At 44.2% G+C, this 27247-nt stretch overlaps 1 protein-coding gene across 4 annotated transcripts in view; it reads left to right on the top strand.

The window, feature by feature from the left end:
* The window catches only part of DENND2A (DENN domain containing 2A), a 94577-nt gene that overhangs the window by 22181 nt on the left and 45149 nt on the right, over positions 1 to 27247 (top strand). For 2 of the 4 annotated variants that reach the window (XM_044441149.1, XM_044441147.1), the window contains exon 1: positions 575 to 784. The exons of 1 other annotated variant lie outside the window; for it this stretch is intronic. The gene's annotated coding sequence lies outside the window, so the exon portion shown is untranslated. Of the gene's footprint in view, positions 1 to 574; positions 785 to 1682; positions 1754 to 27247 lie in introns of those variants that run through there. One more of the 4 variants, XM_044441148.1, reaches the window with a different exon arrangement.

Genomic DNA, 27247 nt, shown 5'->3' with positions numbered 1-27247 from the left:
ACACACACACACACACACACACACACACACACACACACACACACACACACTTTAAAGCATATGCAAACTAACATGTGCAAATTTGTATGTTTTTCTTTTGTCCCGTGGGCCTGGGCCCCGGATCCTTTCACTACCTAGCATGCCCCTGAAAGCAAGCAGGGCTGAGGAAGTCATTAACCCCCTTCTCTACCTCCTCACCCGCCCCCGAAAAAGTTGCCCTGCAGAAGGTCCTGTTTACTGTCCTTTTGCCGAGTCCTCGAGTCTTTGGGGTTTCCACAGCAACGGGGCCTGTACTGCAGCCAGCTGCAGATTAGCTCACTGGAAAGGAGTCAGGATGGGTCAGGCTAGGGAAGGGTGGGAAGAAAGACACAGAAGGAGGAGAAAAGAGGGGGAGGGAAAAGAAAGGAGGGGGCATCAACATCCTAAGCTTTGAAGAGGGGAAGAGAGGGGGGAGTCGGGAAGAGCAGCGATCCGGAGGGGAGGCGGGGGCGAGAAGCTGGATTTGGGGCGGTGCGGGACAGCGGCAGGAGCAGCAAGGGAGCGGTGGGGGGAAAGCCGGGGGGGGGGGCTGATCCTTATGGAGCCGAGAGCTCGCGCAGCCGGGGGAAAACTCCTTTGAAACCGCGAGGAACTCCGCTAACAAAAGGGAGGAAGGAGAGGAGGGGCGAGCGAGGGAGCTATGCGAGACGAGGCAGCTTCTGTCGCCGCCAAACTGAGGCTGGCGCTTCCCAAGATGAGAGCGGAAGGCAGATGGGGGGCAGCCCGCAGACGGTCGTCGAGCAAGGTAGGCGGCGGGCTGCCCTCCCCGCGTGTGAGCAGCGGGCACGGGCGCGCGCGGGGGGGGCATCCTCTGGATCCTCGTCCCAGTTCCACGCGGGGGGCTCGATCAACGGCGGTGGGGGCGACGCTGAGAGATCCGCCAGGGTCGATTGCCTGCTCTGCAAAAACCGCCGCATTGCTTTGAGGTTGGGGTTATGGGGTAGCCCCCCCCCCCCGGTAATGCTGTGAAGGGTCTTTAGGGCAGGGGAGGGTGGGGGAAAGTGGGAGGGGCGGGTGGAGGGGGGAAAGGAGCGAGACTAAAATGGGAGAAAGATACAACTTTGAATCTCCCCCACCCCCGCGGATGCTTCGCGACCCCCATCAAAAAGCCAGCGGACTTTCGTAGTTGCGGAATAGTTTGGAGACGTGTGGACCTGAGCCTTGTGGAGTTTTGGGCTAGTGTAGGAGATGGGCATTTGGCAAAGATGGATTGCTTTCCTAGAATGAGCTGATGCTAATGGTGATATGTAACAGTGTGAGTACTGGAGAAAGGGCGACTTACTGGAGAAACTCGAAAGGTGTCATTGAAACGGCCATCACAAGCCACTGGTTTCAACGTGTGGAAGAAGAGAACATTATTTATCCATCCATTTCTTGCCACGGTGCAGAAGGAAAGTAGAGCCTTTACCAAAGCCATAGGCTTGATTTAGAAAACTTGTGTAGGTCAGCGTTGCGCGGATTGGGGGGGGGGATTCCTCTCCCCTCCTGTTTTGGCGCAGTTTTTTGTTGTTTTGTTTTGACTGATAGGAATGCTGATCAAAATCTCCAGGCTTAAAAGCTGCTGAAGCCTACCACTTGTCGTTGCTGTTATGAGACCTGTTCACTATTACTAGTGTGACATAGTTGTATTAATGTTTCTCTAGGGGAATTGAGTCAAATTAGCTTTGCAGACGTGCCTTTCTGTGAGGTGCACCTCCCGGAGTGAAATATAATGGTAAGACGTAAAAATAACAATACTTGATGATGGTTGCAAGGAGGTAGTGGAGAGAAATGAAATTATCTTGCTAAAAAGCAGGGGATGGATAAGGGTTAGCAAGGATCTTGAGGAGGAAATTCAGAATAATTCCAGGTTTGTGATATTACCTTGAGTTTAAAAGTGGGAGAAAACCATAGGACAGTATTGAAGCAGAACTCCGCAACCTCCTTACAAATAATTGTTGCATACTAACCCCCACCACCCCATTTCAATTCACATTGGAAAAATAACGAAAGTTACAAAGTTTGGGAGTGATGGAGGAGTAAATTGTGCAATGCCATATTACTTCTTTATATGCAACCTACACATTCAGTCTCCATCTTCTCACACACACGAACGTGCAAACACACATCTGTCTTAACCATTATACTTTAGATAAGGGGGTAGGTTTGTATCTCACCTCTTCATTTTGCACAAGTATCATTGGGTCTCAGCTGGGGCTGTCTCTACTATTGGAGAGAGGGGGGAATTATCTGTTTCAGGTTTTGGGGGATAAACCATGGTGAAAATCAGCTTACTGTTTATAAATTGTTACCATTATAGCACTTCACTATTTTTTTCCCAGCTCCAAGCACATCATAGTGTTTTGCGATTTCTCTGGCATTCTCATTTGTAATATGTGTGGAACAGATAAACCATGGTGGGGGAGGAGTATAATAAACCAAAAACTGTGTGCAGGCATAGAGTAATAAACAACACCTTTCTATCATCTAGAAATTTGTGATGGAGGTGTTTGTTACATCACAACAGGGCTTCTTGGATACAGCTACAAAGTGTTCCACTTTTTTTCTCTTTTTTTTGGAAAAGCTTCAATTTCCAGCACCAGATTCCAAAGTGGAACAACTGAGACAGGCACATTTTTTCTTCCTAAATTATAGGGAGGGAAGGAAATGTAGTAAATTTTAAGGGGGGGGGGGGTTTCAGAGCTGAGGGTACTAGCAGATTTTCACCCTCCCCTACTCAAACTATAGACATCAATATAAAAGGCAAAACAGTATCTTTTAAATCTCAACATACATGTTTGGTGCTTTTTGGCATACTGGAAAATAAACTTGCTCTTCATTGGCTACATTAGATAATTGATGGGTGTAACTGAGCATCACGCTTCTGTTAAAAAAGTAGTAGGAATGTCAAGTCAGCTTAAAACAGAAATTGAAGGAAAGAGGAAGCTCTTCTAGAAAATATGTTTGCATTTTAAATAATGGGCAACATTTGTGTCTGATCTAGAAAAGCCAGCCCCATGGCCAGGAACGCTAGATCTACTGCATTCTGTAAGATAGGATCCATTGGGAATAGGGTTTCTTTATTCATTTTGAATTCTGCCTGTCAGCTACAGACTATTCTGGCATCCATCCTCTAGCTTTGTATCCCTTGCACATGTTGAATTCCAGCTGCCAGCTAAGCTACCATGAGGGAGCGGGTGCAGTTGCTTTACTGAGGGCCAGTATCTCAGTGGTAGGTCTGCAGTGCTTGCATGCAGAAGACTCCCTGGTTCAGTACCTGGTCTTCTTCTAAAAGACCTGTCACTAGATGCCAGAGCAGAGGTACTCATCTGATGGGCAGCCCTTGTGTGACATCAGTAGCTGCAGCTTAGTTCATGCCCGCAGCAGTTACCCTTACTGAGGTTTCCAGGAGAACTTGCCTCTTGCCACCCATGCCCCCTGGCAAGGTGACCAATGCTTAGTAAACTTCTCTGATGATTACATGACCGCAGTCCTAAATGCACTTTCTATGGAACAGACCCCACTGAACACAACAGGACCTGCTTGCAAGTAAACACTGTATTAACGTGTATTTAATTTGTTAACCACTGTTTCTAATGGTCAGAGGTCTTCTTCTTTCTTCTTCTTTACTTCCTCTTTTACCATTTTGGGTGTTGAGGGAGATAAAAAGTTCTGGCTCTTGCACTTATGGTGGAAAGAACCATTGTTACGTGATACTGTTGCAGTGTGTCAGTACTGTAGCATCTTAAAGTCCAACCCCAAATCCATGTCATGAGAGATGGTAACAGAACACAGTAAGGGATTGCTAGGATTGGGTAAAGTATGGTGTGGTCTTGAGCCTCAGGACTGTTATGGCAGCCATGAAGGCCATCCTGGGTCACTCCAAAATGACCTGGCAAAGGGGGCTCTGGTGCAGTTGCGACAGGCCCAGCAAACTGACAGTGGATAGTATATTACTACAGAGATCAAAATGGTCAGTGGTATTGCAGCAAAATCTGAAATACGGGCACACATCATGGCTGTCTCCTTAGATGTTCCCCCAAGAAGAATCCAGAACTGGAGACAGCAGTTTTGGGACTTTTGTAAAGCTAATGAGTCCTAACTGTATTCAAGAGCAGAGCACTTCAAAACGCCTTTGCACTGCACAGGGAAGGCTCACAACAATATATTGTTGCTGGGGAAATGTACTTCTTTCTTTCTCCCCAGTTAAGTTCAGTGGGAACAGGGAAACCTGAGTTGGGGTGGCCAGTCATCTCTGCTAATCAAAAAGTCCTGGTGCTTCGGCTCTGCTAGTGGCCCCACTGCCCCTTTGTTAGTGGTCTTCTGTGCTATGAGGGTCTTCAGCCCCCTGACCTGGAGCAGTGAACAGACTGGGATGCTTTCAAATGCGCATCTGAAGCAGTACAAGTTTCTCCCAGCCAAATTAGCTTCAGCAGTCAGTAAGTACACTCCTTATTGATCACATTTATGTACGGCCTCTCTTCCAAGGAGATTCAAGCAGTGTACATGATAAAACGAACTCATTCCATCCTGCACTTGCAGTAACCCTTTGAGGTCACTGAAACTGAGAGAGACTAGTCCAAAGCCATGGAGTGAGCTTCGTGACTGAGCAGGAATTTGAACACAGCCCAAACCAAAGAGTATACCTGCTATGCCAAGCTGCCCCTTCTGAACACAGAGACCAGTTCAGCTTAGCTGCTGTTCCTCTGTCCTGTGGCCATTCACACGTAGTATGATTAAGACACCCAGAGATACCCAGAGGAGGATAGAACTGATCCGCCTGATGTACTGCAGTTCACTTTTTCATGTTGAAATCTTTTTTCAAAGTTTTTTTGTTCTTAAGGTCAGTAATGGAGTGTCCTGGGAGTCTGAAGTGTCACTGCAATGGATTGTAAATATTTCCATTTTGATTGAGGTTTGAATCCCCGCTCTGCCACGAAGCTGTTAACTCATTATTTCTCAGCCTAACCTACTTATCAAGGGCTAGGAGGATGAGATTGGAAAAGGCAATAACCCATATAAGCCATCCTGAGCTCCTGAAAAGAAGTGAAGATTAAAAATGGGGACTGTTATAATGCAAGAGGTCGGAGACTTGCTACTTGTTCATTCTTCAGACATAGTGAAATTTAAGGACAGGGGTGTAGGAAGCTGCTTTCCACTGACTCAGACCCTTGGTCCATTTAGCTCAGTATTATTGACACTGACTGGCAGTAGCTTTTCAGAGTTTGAGGAGGGCATAGTTATAGCCTCAGTGGATTCACCAGCAATTTAATGTGGGACCTTCTGCCCACACCTTCAGCTCCCACTCCTAGAAGAACATCTACTAGTTTTCAGTTCATACTAATGCTTAATGGCAAATTGACCCCTTGCAAAAATCATGATAAAATGAGAACAAGTGAAAATATCCCCTTTTAAATAAAATTAGCTTAGGATCTTGAACCCTCACTTTTCCCTTCTGCACCCTTTTCAAGCAACAGTTGGAGTTCCTACCATGAACTACCTTCCGTTCATTAAACTTGGCATCTGGATTCTTGCTGCTCTCGGTAGACTTAAGAGACTTCCCTGTTATTAATGCCTTTTAAATAGCATCCATTCATTAACTAGTTAGGTGGTGATGGTGGTGGAGCTTGGAGTGCACAAAGTGTTTACCTCACATTCATATATGTGGAGAGTTTCTGTTGTCGTATTAACCTAATGGCATCACCCATCAAAGGGTAATGTTGATATTTAGGATGACATCGGGAAAGCTGCAAAACCTTGAGCCTCTATGTGGTAAAATATACTGTCAGAAATACCATTTTAGGTTATCCTTGCTAGCTTCAATTTTGGTTGCCCTTTTCTGTGCCTTTTCCAACTTATAATGTATTTCAGGTAGAATAGTGCTGGGTAGGTTCACTAAAGATGCAATGCAGTGCCCACCTGCCCACTCTGAATGTGCGTAAGCCTCCAAACGCTAATGTAAGTCTCACAATGTGTATTAACTAGATAGCTGTCTAGATTAAACACCCAAGTGTGGGGAGAGGAAGGAGGCTGGGGTGCCCCTTTTCTGCCTCTCCAAGGTCCAGCTGCATCTTCATAGAGGCAGCTGATTCTCTTCTTTCCTCACCAGTTGCAAGGTGGACGGCATGGTGGCTTGGCCTTTGGAGCCCCAGTTCCAAAGTCCCAGGATCTCAGAGCTGGGGCACCAAATAATCCTATGCTCTCCAGATAACATTGGGAAGCCATAGGACTACATCCTAAGACATTTGAGATATAGCACACTTTATCACCTCCTTTCCCTTCTCTCCCTCACTCTCTCCCTCTCCCTCTCCCTCTCTCTCCCCCCAAGAACCCTAGGAGTTACCTGGTGAGTGTACTGAAATTCTTTGTTAGAGATCTTAGACTCTGAGCAACAGAACTGTAGCTTCCAGGGTTCCCTTCTGGGAAGGACAAATTTAGTTGAAGCCTCTAGTGTGCTACAGATATACCTTGACTGTTAAACTACAAACTACACAATCGTTTGTGCTGTAGTTGGTATTGGCCAGTGACTGGTTAGCAAACATTTGTTTATATTCCTGTGGCAAGTCCATGTGGCTCTTTGGCTGCATGATGGTAAGTGAATATGCTTTGAATGTGTTTTGTTTTTATTGTCCTAATAAAACTCTGTGGCTCTGTTCCTTGAACTGCCAAGAATTTGGCAATTGATATGGAATCAAAATTGTGCAGTTTGGCCTGAAAATGCTAGATAGTTTTTATACAGTCCCACCAATTACATTACCTCTTTTCTTTTCTTTTTAATTTAATATTGTTGCAAACTTTTGGTTTAAAATCTTTGGTTGTTGACGGCTGGAAGTATACAGATAGGACATGACTTTTCCATTACAGTGCTAGAGGAGGGACAATTGTACCACTTATTCTGTGTCTCTTGTGGACTAACTTTAGGTGGCAGAAGAGTTCCCAGTTTCAACGACTGAGTGGTCTGCTTGTTAATCTTGCTTATAATCCACATAAGAACAATCAAGCTTACTTCTGAGCAGTATCAGCTCTGGGTTTTTGAGGCCCGTTGTGCAAGACACCTTCAGTGGGCCCCCTTCCATTAATCAGTCTCCATTCCCACACCTGTGTCCCTGTCTCACTCCCCGCCACTTCGCAAACAAATAATTAAGCATGATCTACAATTTCATCTTTAAAGTGCTTGCAGGTCAGACAAATTCCCCCTACAACCCATGCTTTAGGCGGTCTATAGGCCTGCTTGCTCATGCCCTTTCTTAATTAATAAAACTTAAATTAATTTTATTAATTTTATTAATTAATTAATTTAAAAAATTAATTAATTAATTATAAAAATTAATAAAAAACTGCTATTAATAATTTGCTTTCAAATCAGCGAGTCACTGAGCAAGTTGGCAATGGCATTCCCTCCTCCTTCTTGCATCACTATTGTGGCAAAAGGCAGGTAAACGAGCAGGCTGCGATGGAGGGCAGCAGCTACAGGAGCCTTTTGGCAATGGGTCCTTGGCAGGTGCACAGCCATTCCTTCGCTTGATGCTAGCCCTATTTCTGAAGCACATACGGAGGATTTTAAGGGTTCTGTACAAAATCTCAAAGTGCATGTTTTCACCTCTTAATTCTCTTTCCTTTTTAGAGTATGCGCTGCCATCCCTCTTTCATTTCTATGCTCAGCCTGTTCTTGCCCCTTCAGTGACTTATTAAATTACTTTTTTCACCTAGTAAATTCATCAGACTCCAAGTCGATATATAAAGCACATGGTGATGTTACCATTGTTACCAAAGATGTTACACTTGAGTTTTTGGACAAGGTCTTACAGGGGGCATGTGTAACTGTAAGGACATCTTTCTTCATCTTTGTGCATCTACAGGCTGATTGTCATAGATGAGCACAGTTTGCTGCTAATCCAAGGTATCAGAAGGGCATGAAATTGCCAAAACTCAGCAACAGAAATTCCAAAATGCCATAAAACAGAAATCAGGCATAGTTTCTGTGAGATTCAATGGGACTTAGGAGATATTTCCATGGATATAGTGGTCATAGAAAAGTACATGTATCGCTGCTTAAATGCTGGTCCTCAGTTTACTTTGGAGAAAGGGCTGCCCAATAAGAGAATGTTTATTTTTTGTAGAACACTTATGATATAGTGGCATACTCTGATCTGTCCTTGGCAGTATTTTGTGTTTAGATTTTCCACACTTAAACATCAGCTTCATCTGTTTACCACTTCATTAACCACACACTTGTAAACCAAGACTGAGGTGCAAAAATGAAAAGGTGTTTTTAATATATGAAAAATGTATATCAAGAGAAACAGGTTGTTCCTGATTAAGTTGCCTGTGTATGTTCCCCATGCACCTGGGTGAAAGCAACTATCCCCTATTGCTCGGAGTTTTCTCATTGGATCAGAATCTGACAAAGCTTCCAGTTCCAGAGGGCACTGCAGGGACATGGAGAATTCTGCCCTTGGATTAACGCTCCCCTGAATGGATTTTTTGTCCTTTCATATCCCTCTCCCACAACTTACTTTGAAAGTAAGTCAAACTTCCTCTTCCTCTTCCTCTTACACAACTTACTCTTCCTCTCTGATGCTTCACCTAACCAGCACGTGGGAGCAGGCATACAGATAGCTACCTTAGCTGCTAACAAGGAGCCACTAACAATTACGCTATTTTGGGAAATGTGGTTCTGAACCAAGACTAAACAGGCAGCGCCATTTCCTACTAACAAAAAGTATCCCTGAGATCTGGCTTTGTTCTCTGTTGTTAGTTTATACTGTAGATTAATACCAGCCATGTATTACATTTTTGGTGTTCACTCTTCCGATATTCTTACTGCTGGATTTGACTCCCTATTTCCCTTCTGCAAACAATGGGATTATGACTATCCCATTGCCCTGGGTCAGATAAGCCCAGATCAGTTCCAGTATGAGCTAAACCTTAACTGAAGTATCCATACCATTTGAAGAACTCCTTAGATTGTTGAGGCAATTACAGGGATAATTATACTTTAAAATGGAAAATTATAGTGTGGACCTTTCTAGAATAAACTTCAAAAAGTTTCTTGAGTAATCTCAAGACATGGTTGTCTTGACTTTTACTACTGAATGCAGCAGGTTTCACACAGGTTGGTATAGCCCTGAGTATGATGCAGAGAAGCCTTCAAGCAAAGCTACACACCCATCTGAGCGAAGCCATAGCTGCTGCCGTGATGCACCTCTATAGATGCTGAAGGAGGGGTCCACCCTCCCTGCTCTGATGGGGGCTGTCCCACAGGTGGGAGAAAGGGCAGCCTTATAATTCTGATTACCCAGAGCTTCAACCTGTATTGACTGACATTGGTTGGTGAAGTCTGCCTCGTGGGGACTGATGATGCCACTGCTGTTTTCAGAGTCACAACACACAAATGAATTAAAATGAATTAATGCATTTAACAACCAGATTGCCCTGAGGTGTCTACCCCCTGGGTCCCTTTAGTACGCATGCTATATTTCAGGTGTCTAGGCTGCATGTCATTGAAGCTATAGAGCAGACAGACAAATGAAACGAGGTTTTGGGCTAAGCCATGCAAGTGGTCTCAAACTTTTTTCCCCTCTCAGTGTCATTAAAGATGGCACAAGGGATTAAAATGATGGACCCCAAGTGACCCCTGCACCTGCAGACAAACCCACACTCTAAAATTATAGCACAAGGGCATCTAAATCCTTTCTCTTACTTGAATGCGATTGAATTTCAGAGCAGAAATGTAGGCATGACATTGACTAAAGCTGACTCCTCCAGAGGTCTTTTTTTCTTTTGCAGTAGAAGAACGGAATTGGTAGGATGGGCTTGGTATGCATGCAAAGGCTTCTTTACCTTCCACGAAAGAGAGTTGCTGAGGGATGGCTCTCGTGCTGCCAGAGGACTTGTGCTACGTGTTCTGATTGTTCTTAGAACTCCTGCAAGGGGTGAGCTGCAGGCTCCGGCAACCCAGCTTGAGCTTCCTGCTGGCACTTCCCAAGTCTGCAGTGGCACTTCTTTCAGCCCCTGTGATGACACAGTTGTGGCTTCCCCGATTTCCTCAGGATTGTGCCAATAGAGGGCGTAGTTTAGGAGTGCCTGTTCTCCATGGAATGGCATCTCAGTGGGACAGCCATGGCTCACAGCATGGAAGCCTCCTGTAAGTATGGTATATAGTCAGATTTTGAGAGCAACTTTCCTGGCTTCCTCTTGAGGGCCAGGAAATATAAGATGTGCTTGAAACGACATATTTTCAGTCTTTGCTTATGGGCACATAAGGCAGGGGTGGAGTGGATGAACCCTGGCGCATCGGACGCATGTGCGCATGTGGGAGCAGCTTGGGATTACGGGGTAGGCCTCAGAAAGGGAAGTGGTGGTGCAGTGAGCCTCCTGCTTTGCTCCCCAGGCACCGAAGGGTTGAGCTCATCCCTGCTTTGCTTGGAGGGAGAGATTTCCAGGCTTTCCAAACAGCTGTAGAAGTTCTTGCTCTGCAGTCTCTCAAGCTGGGAAGTGTGTGTGTGTGGTGACATTTATGTGATGGAAAGGAGCAGAAAATTGCTTTTCCCGAATGCTTCCCTCTCTCTTCTTGTGCATTGGCTACAAGCCAGCCATGCTGGAAACTCTGCTCACATGACAGTAGGGGAGAGGGTGTGAGGAAAGAGGCCCACGAAAAGAAAAATGGGGGTGGGGTGGTGGAAAAACAAAAGGCAAGTGGATATCTGCCTGTGCTTTAAACTTGCTTAGAGTTCTGAGCTGGAAATGCTTTTTGTGTGAGTTCACGTGTGAATCATTATCACTTTGGCTATACCTGATAGACTGAGTCATTAATTCCCAGAATGCATTGAAAAGGCAATTCTTACCCTTATAAAGAAAGGCTAAACATAATTAAAAACAATGTATGAAACTCTGTGGAACTCTGCAGCTTCTACCCAACAGCTTACCTCCAACTGTAGCATTTAGGCCCTTGGCATCTTAAAGAAGGACTCAGAGAAGAAAGCCAGGATCGTGGGAGGGAGGAAAAAACTTCCTTTACCTATGTGGGTCTCAGGACTACAGAATATTTATCAGAGGCTCCTTTATGGAAGGCCTGGGCTTAGCCTGATGAGCTATCTGGGACTATGCGTGCTATGGTTTAAAGGTCCCTTCATGCACAGAAAGAAATGAGGCCGTAGCTGGCAGATAGTACAAAGCCTCTGGATTATCCGGTTGTGATATAAAGGCCGAGGAGCTAGGGATGGGGGAGAAATTGGTCTGGTTTGCATTACTTAGCTAATTTTACACTTTGAAACCACTTTGGAAACCAAACTGCACTTCTCCAATTTTTGTGATGGAGTGCCTCAATCAAAAAAAGTGTACAAAAATACATATATTCAGGGAAATAACGTTCAGAAAAGCATTATACTAAGATGATTGTTTGCAAAAATGTGTGTGTTAGAAAAAAAGCATGTCTTGGGTGAAGGGTGCACAAGAAAGCTATGAACTGTATGCAAACTTTTAAAAAATCCTGTCTTCAAAACTTAACTCTAGAGAAATTTTCAAAGTTCAAGATGAACTGATCTCAAGACTGGAAAAATGAGAACCTGACAGATTTGTGTGTGTGTTCTAGGAACCTGGCTTCTGTCCTTCCTAGATCAATGAGGCACTTACCTCCAGGTTGCAGCAGATCAAGCTCCTGTCCCAGCTCTGCCTAAGTTTCTGTCTCCAAAGGTTCATTTTGGTGACCCTGAGCCATTCAAGGTTTAGATTTGCGTGCGGTCATGTATGGCCCACCCTGGCCTTTACAGTGGGCTGCTCCAGAACAGAACTCAAGATATCTCTGGCAAATGTGTCCAGTACACTCAGTGAGGAGCTTAATTGAAACACTTTCGGCTGCACATAGTTGCATTTTTTCACATTAATATTTTCAATCTGATGCATTTTTTAAAAATAACACAAATATTTTATTAGCGCAAAACATCTGTTGTGCTGAAATTTTAGGAAACAGCATTCTTTGGAATGGCTGGGCTCTGTGCCATGACCTAGGACTTGAAACACCTGTACACATTTAAGGAAGTGCATGCAGCCAGAAACCCTGCCAACCCAGAACCCTGACAATGGATTAATCAAAATATCCCACTGCAATTTGATCAATGATGCAGTTTCTTATTAACCAAGGGAACTTGGGCAGATCCAGACCATTAGGACTTATAGCATAGGGATCATAAAATCAAAAAAGCTGAAAGGGCCATTTAGGCTGAGTTCAGCCCCTGCTCGGTACAGAAATCTAGTTTAAAGATCTCTGACTGATGGCTGTCCAGTCTTTGAATGCCAGCCAGCAACAGAGTGCCTTCTCCACCAGCAGTTGATTCTTTGTCTGACTGCTCTGACTATTAAAAGGTTCAACCAAAATCTGCCTTCCTGTAATTTAAGTCCATTATTTTGCGTCCTTCATTCTCGGATGACAAAGAACAGGTTGCACACCTCTTCACCGTGACAACCATCTATCATATCCCTTCTCAGGCTGCTCTTCTTAAGGCTAAACACAGCCATTTCCTTCAGTACTTCTTTGTAGGGCTTAGTTTCTAGTTCCTGATTATCTTTGTTGCACTTCTTTGAACTTGCTCTCGTTTATCTGAATGCTTCTTAATGTCTTGTGTTCAGAACTGGATACAGGATTGACGGTGAGGCCTGATTAGGACAGAGTATGGTAGAACTATTACTTCTTGTGATTTGGAGACTGTACTTCCATTGATGAAACCTCATACTGCATTTGCCATTTTTGCAGCCTCATCACATTGCTGACTCATAGTGAACTTGAAATTGACTATAACTCCACAATTCTTTTCACATGTACTATTGCCAAGACAGATATCGTGGATTTTATATCTGCATTTGATTGAGCTTTGCTAAAGGAAGAGCTTTGCACTTGAGCCTGTTTAATGTCATTGCTATTTTCAGCCCCATTTTCTTGCCTATCAAACTGGAGGCGTGATTCCCTAAAAGGCAGCTCTCCAATGGGGATGGGAAATAATAAGTGTAACCTACTTGTTTATCCCTCCAAGGATTTTGACACATGTCTTACTTGGAGGGTCCCCAACAAATAGAGCACATGGTTTGCATGCATAAAATTGCTGCTTCAGTCCCTGACAGTTAAAAAGACCACGTAGCAGATGATGGAAAGACCTTTCTCTGTCTGAGACAATGGAGAGCCACTGCCAGTCAGACTAGACAATATAGAGCTCAATGGATCAGACAATAGTTCCTGGTAGAAGGTGGTTTATATGGGTGTCAGCTGGAATTATATATTCATCCATTGTATTGACCACCATCACCATGCCTAGTATATTCTTGCCATCTTTGCTTTCAGGCAGCACATGAACGATCAGCTCTTTCCTGCTAGCTCCAATATTGCACATTTTTTTTTAGCAGCTTGTGATACCTAGGTTGGTACTTTTAGTCCATTTAACAGCCTGAAAAGAGGGCAGTCCATCAGCATATAAAACTGTTCTACCTGTTCACTAAAGGGTAACTTTTCTTTCTTTTCAGACTTACCACAGGCAGCAAGGTTAAGTTGCCATTTATAATCCTGATTAAATTTTTAGCTACCTAATGCAGCTTCAGACAGAAAGTAGGCTAAGACTACTTTCAGGTGATACACATCACTTTCCCTTCAGCGGTCAGTATGGAGATTAAGACATTCATTGAAACAGAGCTAGTCAGAGGTGGCCATCACTGGGCCATCTAGCCTGACCCACAGCTCCAGCCGGCTCCGCTCATGACATGCTTACTATGTGCATGTCCAGCCTACCCTTGAACAATCTATGGAATGTGCTCCCCAGAGAGGCCCGCCTGGCGCCGTCATTATTTGTTTTTCGGCGCCAGGTGAAGACCTTTTTATTTAAATGTCATTTTAATTGTTAACAATATTTACTTATTTATCTGGCCAGGGTGACTTCTTTTCTTTTATAACTTTTCTTTTATAACTTCTTTTATATCGTTTATATTTTTATTTATTTTATATTATTAATTTTAATTTTATATTGTTATTTTTGTATTGTATTGTAGTTTATTGTGTTGTAAGCCGCCCTGAGGCTTCGGCAAGGGGCGGCATAGAAATGTTCTAATAATAACAACAACAACAACAACAACAACAACAACACCCTCACACATTGGGTTTCAACCACCTCCCATGGAAGCCCATTCCATACCCTTGGGGTCCTAACTGTGAGGAAGTATTTCCTGGTATCCGCCCTAAATTTTGGTTCCCTGAGTTTTGCTCCATTGGAACGCATCCTGCCCTCCTCTGCAGGCAAAAACAGGTCTCTACCCACCTCCGTGCGGCACCCTATCACTTACCTATATGCAGTGCTTTCTTTGTAAGAGAAATGGTGCCGGAACTCATGAAATTATTTACCTTTCATATGCAGTCAATCACTGTACACACACCCACACACGTCAGTTGTGTAATGAAACATAATGGTTGCCGCCTGCAGTAAGCATGTGACCACACGACCACTCACAAGCCGAGCAGCGCCACAAGCCCAGCAGCACCATCACAACCAGCGAAGTATGCATGCATTGGATTCAACACACAAGCAGCCTGCATGCACTATTTTAATGATTTTGCCACCAACCTGCCACACTCAAGAGGGCGATTCGAATCCATGTGGACCAAACATCAAATTTTCAAAAGTTACTTTTAAAACTTGGAAAATCTGTTGAAAAAAGGTGCCGGAACTCCATTCCGGTGCGTTCTATGACAAAAAAAGCACTGCCTATATGTTGCCAATAGTTCCCATCGGAGTTTCCTCTTCTCCAGGCTGAAAAGAACCAGTTCCCTCCATTCAGCCTCCATCCTTGTGGCCCTGCACTACACTGATTCCAGCCTGGCTATAGCCTTCCTGTAACGCGGAGCCCAGAACTGAACACAATACTCCAGTTGCAGGCACACCAATAATACCTCTCTCAATCCAGAAGCCACACTTCTGGCTATGCGACCAAGGGTGGCATCCAGCCTCTTCACCACCACGTCACACTGCTGACTCATGTTTAGCCTGCAGTCAACCAGTACCTCAAAATCCCTTTCAAAAATGCTGCTCTCCAGTCACTTGTCCCCTAATCTGTATTTGTGACACTCATTCCTATACCACAAGTGCAAGACTTTGCACTTATCCACATAAGTGCCTCCATCCACTTATCCACATAAGTGCCTCCATAACAGCCTCCATCCTGTTGTCCTCTGCCCACTTCCATAGTCTATTCAGGTCCTTCTGGATCCAGAGTACCTGTTTCTACCTGCCCCTCAGTTGTGGCCAGTGCCCCCATTTTACTATTTTGTCTGTGAATTTGATCAGCAGACTGGTCACCCCCTCTTCCAGGTCATTGATGAAAGGAACAGTCCGAGGACAGAGCCCTGGGGGACCCCGCTCATCACCAACCACCATCCTGATGATTCCCCACTAATGGTTGCCCTCTGCTTTTGGTCAGTCAACCATGCCCTAATCCATTGGACAGTGCTTTGGTGTATCCCAAAACTCCTCAGTTTTTCAACCAGAATATCATGGGGCACTTTGTCAAACGCCTTGCTGAAATCCAGGTAAATCACATCCACTGCTTCCCCTCCATCCAGCACCTCAAAACCTTGTCATTGAATTCCACAAGGTTGGTCTGGCAGGACCTGTTTTTGTGGAAGCCGTGTTGCATGGCTGCCAGCCTCCCTTCCCTATCTAGGGTTATTAGATCTCTTGCTATTATGACCCTTTTCATTGTCTTTCCTGAAATGGAAGTAGCTCACCTATTTTAATGAGTACTTTTAGAACCTGAACACTTTGCTGTGTTTCTGTGAAATCACTCATTTGATCCATGGGGCCTCCTTTGATCAAAAGATCCTGGTTATAACATTGGAAAATATTATTTGCGCTTCAGTGGTTGTGTGGCTACAGAAATAAAACAGAAGCTTGATTCCCTGCTTTTGTCAGTTGATTTGTGCACTTGAAACGCACTATTATGTCCTGTGGATTGTGTCCATGTATTCCTTGGTTTGCCTTAAGCAGTTTTGTCCATGCATTGTGAGGTGGGGGGAGAACAAGAGGCCAGACTTGCATGTACAAACCTTCCCAATGGGTTGCAAATGAAAATAGAAAAAGCCTTGTACGATCCGATTTTCAGGCAAAAAATCGTTGCCCAGAACCTTTCCCCTCCCCATCTGCATTCTTGAAGCACTATTCCAGCTGCTTTATGCTGCACTGTTTAAAAAAAGCATGACAATGTGTTTGTCTGGTTAAAGATATATGTGAAATATGACTGTCTTACAAGATGAGTGTCACCAGTGCATGATGAGGCAGGTTGTAGACTCCATACGTAGAGCTTTTCTAGGCATGTACTCAAGACACAAAGTCCATATATGCCTGTCCACTCAAACAATTCTACTTTTTAGAGGCCCTGCAGAAAGAGCTGAACTTTAAAGAATTAGAGTACATTGCTAGTGAAGCAATAGAATTTTAACTATGCATCTCCCAAAAGCAAAAATTAGGACAGATTTACCTGAATTTTCCCCAGTCAGCTTCATGACATACTATAGTTCTAGCACTATAAGGGAGGAAGAGGCATGACTCCTTACCTACTTTCTCCACAGTATGCATAATTCTGTATGCTTCTATCATGTTTCCCCTTACTTGCCTTTTTTCTAAGCTAAGTAATCTTAGCTCTTTTAACCTTTCCTTACAGGCCTAACATGACATTTGTCTATCCCACGGCAGACACACACAGTGGGTTGACGTTTTCATCAAGCTGTCCAGTGCAACCCTCTTTCATGGTCGAGCACTGCTAGCTCACATCCCATCAGCCTATGCTTGCCCTCATTGAACCACAGTTGCCATTTTAATGTCTCTTTTTCCAGTTTGGAAAGATCCCTTTGAAGCTCTTCACAATTCCTTTTTGTTTTAACCACCCTGAATAATTTGGGGTCATTAGCAAACTTGACCATAGCATTAATTCCAGCTCATTTATGAATACGTTGAGAAACATTTGTCTTCAGAGATCCCTTGGGACCCGGTTGTTTACATCTCTCCAGTGGGAGAATTTGTCATGTATTTCTATTCTCTGCTTTATATTCTCTAGGCAGTTACTGATCCATAAGAGGAACTCCTCTTTTATTCCGCTATATTTGATCAGGAATCTTTGCTAAGGAACTGTCAAAAGCCTTTTGCAAGTCCAAGTAATCAATGTTTACTGGATCATCTGAGTCCACATATTTATGCTTAGTGACACTCATATAGAATTTACCTTTGTGGATGTCATGTTGATTCTTTTCCACAGGTTTTGTCCTCCTTATGCTTACTAATCTTTAATAACACTTTCAATCAATTTATCCAGAACAGGAATTAAACTAACTGGCCTGTAATTTCATGGATTCCACACCCTCCCCTGCACCAAATCTCTTTTTAAAATTGGTCTGACATTGGCCACTCTCCAGTCCTCTGGGACAGAGGATGATCTTAAGGACAGTCATTTCATGGGGCAGAAGATATTACCTGGTATAGTAATATAGCATATGGGAGGGTAATACCATGAAACTCTTTGAAGGAAAAAACACAGACCATGCACAGGACCCAAGGGTGGGCAGGAGGCCAGTATGGGGGTTTAAAGAGGATGCTGCATTATCAGAGCAGCTGGAAAGGAGAATATTGGTACCAGAGTTCTGGATAAAGGTAAGAGGCTATGGTGAACCACAAAAGAAAAGGCTGCAATAGTCCAGCTGACTGATGACCAGGGAGTAAACTGGAATTTTTTCAGGGAACTTTGAGGCTCGTATTGTTGCAGTGCTGCAAAGAGAGAAGGGTTGTGAATTGGCAACACACTGAATATGAAGAAGAGAAGGAGGAGCTGAAGGTGGAAGCCAAGGTTTTGTAACTGTTAAAGCAAGGAGAGTGATGACCACACATTGCAGCCCCGTTAATAAGAACTGATGGGATCTTTCCGATAACTTGAGTAGGATCTATTGGCTTTCAGCCAGGCAAGATGGTGGTGAGGGTTGCGGTAACAGCAGAGGCATGTTTCCCCTTGGGCCTGGGTAGGCAACCTTTTGGGGCCTGTGGACACATTTGGCAATTTGAGAAACTGTCCTGGGCACCAGCACAAATTGGATTTGCTGCAGATGAACGCATCGCCTGTAGCTGCCTTCCATCTTCATTTCCTAAGAATGTCTCTGAGCTCCATGTGGAGCCCAGAGGCATGCATGGGAAAAGAGAAAAGCAGCAACTATAGAGCCCTCAGTTCAGTTTGGAGGGATCCCAGCTGCCAGTAAGGAATGCTGTTATTCAAAAAAATGTGGAAGGGGTACAGCACCTCAGTGGCACCAGGAAAGGTGCCCAACTGCATGGGTCCCTGTAAGCATCACATCGGGTGTCCCAGTTTTAGCACGTGACTTGAGTGTCACAGGAAAGCTATACCAAGGTATAAGCATTTAAACTGATCTGGAAAAGAACGGGAGGGTAACCTCCTCCCCATTCCTTTGCAGATGTTCAGCTGGTTACTCGCCAAGCAATAATTCTGTAGCGGCAGAGAGGGAGGATGCAGTGCACACATCTGTGTATACACAGTATTTCAAAGCAGGAAGGGTGGAAGTCATCTGGGCAATAATACTTTGGAGCATTTGTTTGTTTTAAGTGGCAGCCAAAGCTTGCTTGCTTGCTTATTTATTTATTATTTACTGTTACAAAATGAAATTGTGCATCCTTCATGGACTAGTAATATTGGGGTTTCCAAGCACATTCTTTAATAGCCAACTTCAACCAAACATTACTTTATAAGGTGCTAGAAATGTTCTGATGCATAGCCAGAGGAGAAGAATTCCTGCTTGTAATTTGGAACTTTCCTTTGTTTAAGAAGAACAAATCCGAAAAGGTAACTAGCATCTACAAATCTAAACACCTCCACACTTGCTTGAGTGCCTGTGACTGGCTCCCCAAAGATTTCTGTGCGGTCCTCCGCCTGAAAAAGATTGCCTATCCATCTCCAAGGAGTCTAGATGGTCCTGAAGGAAACTTTCAAGCGAGTTGTGCAGATGCAAGCAAACTGTGCTCTTGGAAAAACGATTGCCTAAAACAGTTGCTTTCTAGAAAATGGAAGCATACCCCATATGCACGCACAACGCTCTAAAGTATAGTCTGGCTGTTGATGAGGTCAGTGTGGAACTGGCTGTAGCAAGCTGATTTTTTTTCCTCCTCCAAACATCTGGAATATTCAAGGTTGCCACACCCATCTCCAAGGACGCAGAGATCACTGAAATGGCAAGGAACAGCTTTAGGTTTTGCTATGCTCAGACCTACACTGTCAGCCAAGAATGGTAGGTTTTGTAGTCCATTCCCACTGACCAGAGATGATGGGATTTGCAGGCCAACACATCTAGAAGGCACTAGGCTTCCCACACACACACATTTATGCTGCTGGCATTTGTACAATGTTGTATCTACATATTTTTATTTCCATCTTTTCGTTATCAGATCCCCTTTTCCCCTGTGTTTGTGCACGTGTGTATCATATTTAAAATCCTGCTGTCTTACCCCAAGGAGATCTGAGCAGAGCAGAATAAACTAAAAACCATAAAAGAAGATAATAGAGAGAAGTGCTCAGCAGCCAAAATTAAAGAGCCTGAGTTTGAAAAGCTTCACTGCCCTCTTGAATACAAGCAGTGAAAGAGCCATACAGATATCCTGTAAAAGTACATTTTCCCATGAGTTCCACAGAGGAGAAATAAATGGCTTCTGAATAATGTCTAGTTTCATCTTCTCTTCATTGTTGTGTTAAGCTACACATATAAAACACCAAGATTCTTTGTTTAGATGTCAAGTCATATACAAATACTGTATGTAAATATAAATTTGAAATTCAGTACAAGCTTTCTAAGCAGCTATATTTTAAGTAAGTTGTGGTTCCAAACCATCTTCAAGGACAGTCTCCTGGAGAGCACGTTGCAGTAATCTAAGCAGGATGTAATGGAGACATGTGTCCCCATGGCTACATCAGCTATCTCTTCTTAGGGTCACAAATGAAAAAACAGCCTAAACTGGTAAAAAACACTGAAGGCAACCACTGCCCCATCTGCCTCCATACTCAGTACCAAGTCCAGAAATGCCCCTAGACCCTGTTCAGGTAGAATGAGATCCCATCCAAACCCAGAGCTGAACCTCTGTCCAAATTAGCAGATTTCTCTACACCCAGTACTTCTATCAGTCCAACTGAGCTTTAGCCTGTTGGCTCTTGTTCATCTCAGTACTGCCTCCAAATACCTGTCCTGAATTCCAGCTGCCTCCCTGGGATTTTGTAATGGAAAACAGAAGCGGAGTTGCATGTCATCCATGCATTTATGACACCACAGCCCAAACTTCTGAATCACTTCTCCCACTAGTTTCATCTAGATGAAAGGAGCAGGACAGAAGCTTGAGGCACCCCAAATGTCAGTGACAAGGGGCATGATAATTATCCTTCGGTGCCAATATCTGGGACTGGATGGAGTGGAGCTGCTGTAAGAGCATGCTTGCATATCCCATCCCAGAGATCTGGTCCAGAAGGTTTCCATGAACAATGATCTCAAAAGCAACTGAGATGTCCAGGAGAACACATTCCCCATCTGTTCACTGGTCTAACCTTCCATCAGGGCAGCCAATTTATATATTTCAAGGAGCTGGCTTTTAGTGTGTCCATGTGTGATACTTTACAAGGGACAGGGCTGTCAAAGGATACTCCTCTGTTTGAAGGCACCCTTTTCTTCAGTGGTGAGGAACCTATGACCCTCAGGCCAAATCTGACAGACCAGTCCAACCCATCTGGCCTGGGGGACCTCAGGCAAGAAAGACAAAGGGTCAATGGGATGTGAGCTGGCTTGTGTTTGCTCCTTCCTCACAGTTCCCATACACAACAAAGAGCAAAGCTGGCTCTGTTTCCTTCACTCCTCTATCTGAAGGTGACCAAGAAGCGAAGGGGATTCAGACAGCTTGGCTTTGCTCCTTCCTCATGGGGAGCATGAGGAAGGAATGAAGCCAGTGACTTGGTGGGCTTTGCTCCATTTCTGCTTTCTCTAGCCAGGGAAAACCTGCATGCAGTAAAGCCAGCTCTCCAGCTGAAGTGGTTGGAGGAGCTCCAGCCAGTGCGTTGGCCGAAGAATCAATGATATCATCAGCTGGGGGGGGGGGTCCAGCGCAGGATCCCAAACAATTCTGCACCTCTGCTTGCTCTGAAGTCTGATTTAAAGACAGTGCACCCTAAGAAAAGAGAGTAGGAGCCTTGAAATGGCTCATCCGTAGCTGACACCTGGCGAGCAAGCTGAGTCAGCACACCGGCTGGCTGATCACAAATGACATGATTGCATTTCTACTTAAACGGCAGTGCTTCTTTCTCAGTTTGCACCTATCCATATAAATTCCCATACAGACTTCTTTTGACATCCCTTTGTTGATCCCTACCTGTTTAAAATTTTGGCCGACGTGTATGTTCCCAACCTATTGCAACCCTGTTATCAGTTTTCTCGCTTCCTCTCATGGCAATCTAAGTGCGGAGAAGGCTGAAGAGGGAGTGAGCAAGAGGAAGGAGGACCCCTCCCCTCCCCCACGGCTCGCCTCGCACACTCCTTTAGGCTGCTGTGTCCTGCTCTTGTCTTATTGGGCATCAGCTGCATGACCCAGTTAACTGCGGCATCCCAGCATGCCCCCTCCCCCATGCTTCCTTTACCCTGGCCTGACTCCCGCTCTCATGTTTCCCTCCCTGGGGCAGGGTGGCTCTCGGTGCTCTGCTGCTTAGAAGAGCAAAGGGGGAAATGCTCTCCCTTGGGCAGTCACAGACGGATGCCAGTTTCTGGGCAGCGCTGGCTGTGCAGTGCTGATACAGTGCAGGTCTCTGTCCATGCATCTGCACACACCAGTCTTCCTCCTTATGTGTCAACCCGGCCTGGGTTTAGCTGTGTCCTGTGCTAGGGAATGCATGGCAAGTATTTGAACATGTTCTTTTCTTCTAAGAACAAATGCTAGCATTTTGTTTAGATCATAAACATTCTCAGTTCAGTATCTCACAAAGGCACTCCCCCTCTCCTTCATACTAATATAGATTAGATATAGATAATATACAGAAATATGTTGTTCAGCCACACACTTGTGCCCAACTCTTTGCGACCCCATGAACCATAGCATTCCAGGCCATCCTGTCCTCCACCATTTCTTGGAGTTCACTCAAATTCATGTTCATTGCATCAGTGTCATACAGAATATTTTATAATGTTAATCTATCAGTGAAAAGGTGCTTTATCAAATGAATTCTTTAATCGGTTGATAGTCCTTCTGTTAGGACATTTAAGGCACAATCCTTACTCCCAGCATTCTATAGCCAGCAGCATTCACTGGGGATTCTGGGAGTAGGAGGCCTTTTGCTGTCTAGACGTGTGTAAGATTGCGCCCTTAATTACTTTCTGGCAATGATCAAGGGAGTGACAGAAACGAGTTGAAACCATTTTCAACTATAGTCTGGGCAGCTGTTCTGCTGATGCTAAGATGCTCCTAGTAGTGGTTTCACAGTGGAAAAGCATAGCTATCTAAGGTTCCTTAGTGTAAAATAGACCTTGAAAGCAGATTCCAGATGATGTGTGATTGATTTCCAAAATTATTCTTGCAAATTTTCTATACATTGATTGGATTCAAATATTCATGTGTAATCCCACTATATTCATGTATAATTTCCCCTTTCTTGAGTGGAGCTCAAAGCAGTCAACAACTGAATGCACCGTCTTCCATTACTGATCAGACCCAGATTGTATCATATATTTTGGGCCATACCTGTGGGATGCCTCTTTCCATCAGTACACCAGTTCATATAACTGGTGGCTCTTGTGACTTCAAGTTTATGTAAGGCCAGCCTTTCCCAACCTGCTTCCTTTCAACTCCCAGCATTCCTGACTAATAGCCATGCCTTGCTAGAGCTGAGAGGCATTGTGGTCCAAAACATCTGGAGGAGTCCAGGATGCAGAAGGCTGTGTGATGCTGATGGGAGCTTCAGCTCCAGGCGGGGCAGAGAGAGCAAGCAAGCGAGCGAGCCTTGCTTTCCGGAATCCTGCTTCTTCTCTGGGATATTTCACAGCATGGCTTGATGCTTGGCTCACTCCTCCATCCCTCTACTAATTCTTTTCTAGCGTGCATGTTAGGCTTGCCCTGAACATTTGCCCTGAATTCTCCAGTTGTCTCTGTCACTTGCCACTTCAGAAAGGACCGTTCATCACTGCAAGAAGAGATGATCGTTAGAGTACTCTGCCTTGCCTAGACATGTGGCTAATTCTTCAGGAAATGGGCCTTGAAAAAGGAAACAATTTATCTTCAGAAACCCAACTTCATCCTCTCTCTTGCTCAGTTTTTAAAGAGGTGAAATAATCGTGTTTAATGTTTGGTGCTTTGAGCACTCAAAGTGTTTCACAGACATTATCAAGTCTTACAAAAACCTTACAATCAGTATTATTATCCCCGCTCCCCCAATATTGGATACGATATGAGGTGGCAATGGTGTGATGGCAGGAACTGTGGTTGAGAAAGAGTGACTTCTTGAAGAAAATAAACCTGAGATGTTGATTTGTAGCTTAATCAGAGGTGAATCAGAAGTAGATCAAGATCTACTGGTTGATCTCTGGGTGATTTGCAGTAGAGCATCCATGTTTACTTATTCTTAATTATTTAACAACAGCAGCAACAAAAATATTTATTTCTCCCTTCGAAACTGTGTGGCTGAGATGGAAGAAAGCTGTGAGGAGTTGGAACCAGGTGTGGATTTTTTGTGACAGGACAGTGAGCTCAGTTCTGGCACTGAAAGCAAGTTCCTGGACGGAGCATGTGCTCAGAGGCACCTTTGTTCCTTAATTCTAAGAGTATCTGACCACCACCCCTTTTATTTTGCATCTGGCTCCAATTAGTGGACCTCACTGATGTAGCCAAGCACATACACAGTGCAGCTGGAAGTCTGCCTTCCCTGTTCTTAGCTATTATTCAGTGCCCTTAAATAGTCAAATAGCCAAGATTGGTTTCTTAGAGAAATACTGTATGGTACCTCACCCAGAAAGAAATGGTCTCCTACCAGCTATAGCCTCCCTCTCATCAGACCAAACAAACAGTCACTTGTAGAGATTTTAAATTCTAGGTGATAAAGCTGGAAGTTCACTTGGCTGCACAGCAGACCAAGAATTGACAAGTTTCTCCTTTGATATTCCCTGTTACCTGCAAGACAGTTCACTCGTTTGAACCTTCTGTGACAGCTTCACCAGTCTAGAAATTTGGACTGCAACTCCCAGTCATTGGCAATGCTGGTTAGGATAAATGGAAGTTGTAATCCAAGGTGTCTAGAAGATACTAGCTTGGGAAAGGCTGTTTTTTGTTTTCTTTTACCAGATCTAATGGTTGTCATAGTTAACTCTGATCATTCCCTTGCTCTCTCCTCTTCAATCACACTGTCACCTTGATTATTTTACATATTTAACCTTGATTAATGTATGTGTTTATGTGGACATAAAGCTGCCTTATGCAGAATGACTATTGGTATACCTAGCACAGGTACACCCAACATTTTTGGTCTTGAAGGCCACACTAGGATGGTGCTGAGAGAGTGTACATCAGCACATGCATGCATACACAAATGCACAAACAAGATTGGAAGGTGCTAGCAAGAGGAACCTCAGGCTTCTGCACCTGGTGCTGGCAAAGGCATTTCTCTAGTGTCTGATAAGAAATCAGAGATAAGGAAGGGATTCCCTTGTTGCAGAGGAAACCCCAAGTATATCCAGGCAAGGTTGGAAAAGCTCCTGCCTGCAACCCTAGAGAGCTGCCCACAATCAGGGCCAGCAGCACTGGGTGAGACACACCACTGTCTGGCTCAGTCTGTGGAGGTGTCCTGTGTGGTTCAGCAGGGGATGTGAACTACAAGGTGAAGCCCAAAGTATCTCTTGTTAGCGGTGGGCTTTGAACTAAGATTTGAAAGAAGACCAGCAACTGGAGGTTCATGTGGCTGAGCTGCTGTCTGAGTCTGGGGAATTGGGTGGCTTTTGAGTCACTGATTGATTGGTGTGTTATTGACCTTGACTTCAAAGGGCTTTGTGTTCACATTACAAAATTTGATGGGGGAAGGTTCAAATGAGCTTTTTGGTCATAACTTCTTAGTAATAGGACTCTGGAACTATTCATTTGTTTTGGATGTGTGCTGGATCAACTGCACTTTATTATCTAGAGCACCACACTCAATAAATGATAGTTTTGGTGTTAGCACCCACACAAATGCACAAGCTTGGACAAATCCACAGGTTCAGTCCTCTAAGCTCTGCACTTGCTGGTTGAAGGAAGTGTCTGCTGTGCAGGTTCATATATTTCGTTCCCTCATTGGTAAAGCCTGCACTTTTAAAAGAGTGCTTATTTGGGAAATTTCTGCTCCATCTTTCTTCATGCCGCACAATATAGGTCAAGCCTCTTTTTGTTACGATCATGGAGGAAATGGATCTTCTGGCCGGTGTGTATTCCTGTATAAAGAGAAGACCCTATTTCTGTGTGCAGGCCATGGCATTTTTTTGTTTCTCTGTTTCCCTACAGCAGGAAATGCTGTGAATAAAGAAAAGGATGGGATGGAAGGAGGTGAGGGTTAAATTTTCCCAGATAGGAATCCAGTCCTACCCCTGGTTTTCCTGTTAGCATTTTGTCTTCTGGACATCCGTCCTCGACATATGCATTTATTGTTGTCTCCTTTTATGTTACGTAGTTTGCTAGCCTAGCAGCAGCAGGGAAAATATCTCTATAGGGACTTTGTGGTGATGCAATATGTTTATTTTAGAGGATTCTGGGGCAGCTTAATACAGAATAATATATTATCTAAGCCTAGAGTTGTTAGAACTCTATATTTCTGCTAATAACTGTGGAAGAGGAGACCTTTTTATTATGCTTACCAAGTGGGTCCTATCTACATTGTGTTAACAAGGAGCCCAGGACAATATTTTGAATTATTATTATTTGTCCTATGAATGTAGGTTTTTAAATTCTAACTTTCAGTTAATCCAGGAGTGAGGACACTGGTTATATTTCACACAAAAGAGATCCTGGGTCCCTTAATCAAAGCCTTAATTTAAACAGCCAGCTTGAGAAAGAAAATGTGAAACTAAGAAACCAAGAAAGCTAGGTTATGATGTAGCTCAGTATGTCTTTCTGTGCCTTCTCAAGTCTCTGTAGCCACTTTACTAGCCACAACACTGCTTTTGCCAGCTTGCCAAAACTACACTGTATCAGAGCACTGGTCCAACTTTACAAGAAGTCAATCTTGCAATATAGTCCTAGGCAGATTTACTTGGCACTCTCACTGGATCCAGTAGATCTATTCCTAAGAAACTGTGGCTAGGATTACATTCTTAGATACCCTTTAACATGGGGATAAGCAGTCTTACCTTGGGCAGAATTTATTGGGGCCCACATTCTAGCACAGTGGGTAAGGTCAGAGTGGAGTATAGCCATGCATGCACCCTTTTTCTTTCCCCTGTACACGAACACACACACATTCCTATTTGGTTTTGCATCCTGATATATTGTTAAAAGTCTCTCCATACTCTTGCTCCTCTCAGTCAAAGCTAAGAACAAGAAGAGGCTGGCAGGCAGGCTGGCTTGGGTTTGCACTCAGGTGAAAAGGGGCTGGAGTGTCTCACAGCCCTTCAGCCTTCCTGCTCTGGCATCCAGGCCAATGTGCATTCCTTCCACCTGGTATCTCTTGGCATCACAGCCCAGTCAAGGGACAGGAAAAAACTGGCCACGTACCATTTCCCTTCTCAGCTGTTGCGCAGCTCTCCCATGGGGTTGGCTGCCAAGACTAGAGGGAATTTGGCCAAGGTGGAGGGCGTGGAGCTTGGGATGGATGCCCAGATCCAGATAAAATGATGCTGTGGCTCACAACAGAACTGCCATCTGGAAGCTCCGCCACTGCTTTAAGAGAAGCACCGAATTACACAAATAGAATTAACAGATTGCTCCATTTCTTACCTGTTTCATTCAGTTTTAGGCATCCTAAAATCTTGGTCATACTTTGAGCTATGCAACCTCATCATTTGGGCATAATGCTACCTGATAGTCTTACCTATCTCTATTGATCTGTTTACACTAATTTATTAGAACTGTTTGTATTACTGTCAGTATGTTCTTCTGCTGTATCTATGGCACCAGTTATGAACTGTGCATTTTGGACTGGAGGAACCTTGAAACCTACAATTTAAGCT

This window comes from Varanus komodoensis, unplaced genomic scaffold (assembly GCF_004798865.1).
Source record: "Varanus komodoensis strain SLA01 unplaced genomic scaffold, ASM479886v1 scaffold39, whole genome shotgun sequence".
NCBI lineage: Eukaryota > Metazoa > Chordata > Lepidosauria > Squamata > Varanidae > Varanus > Varanus komodoensis.
This window is presented reverse-complemented; position numbering and strand designations above follow the sequence as displayed.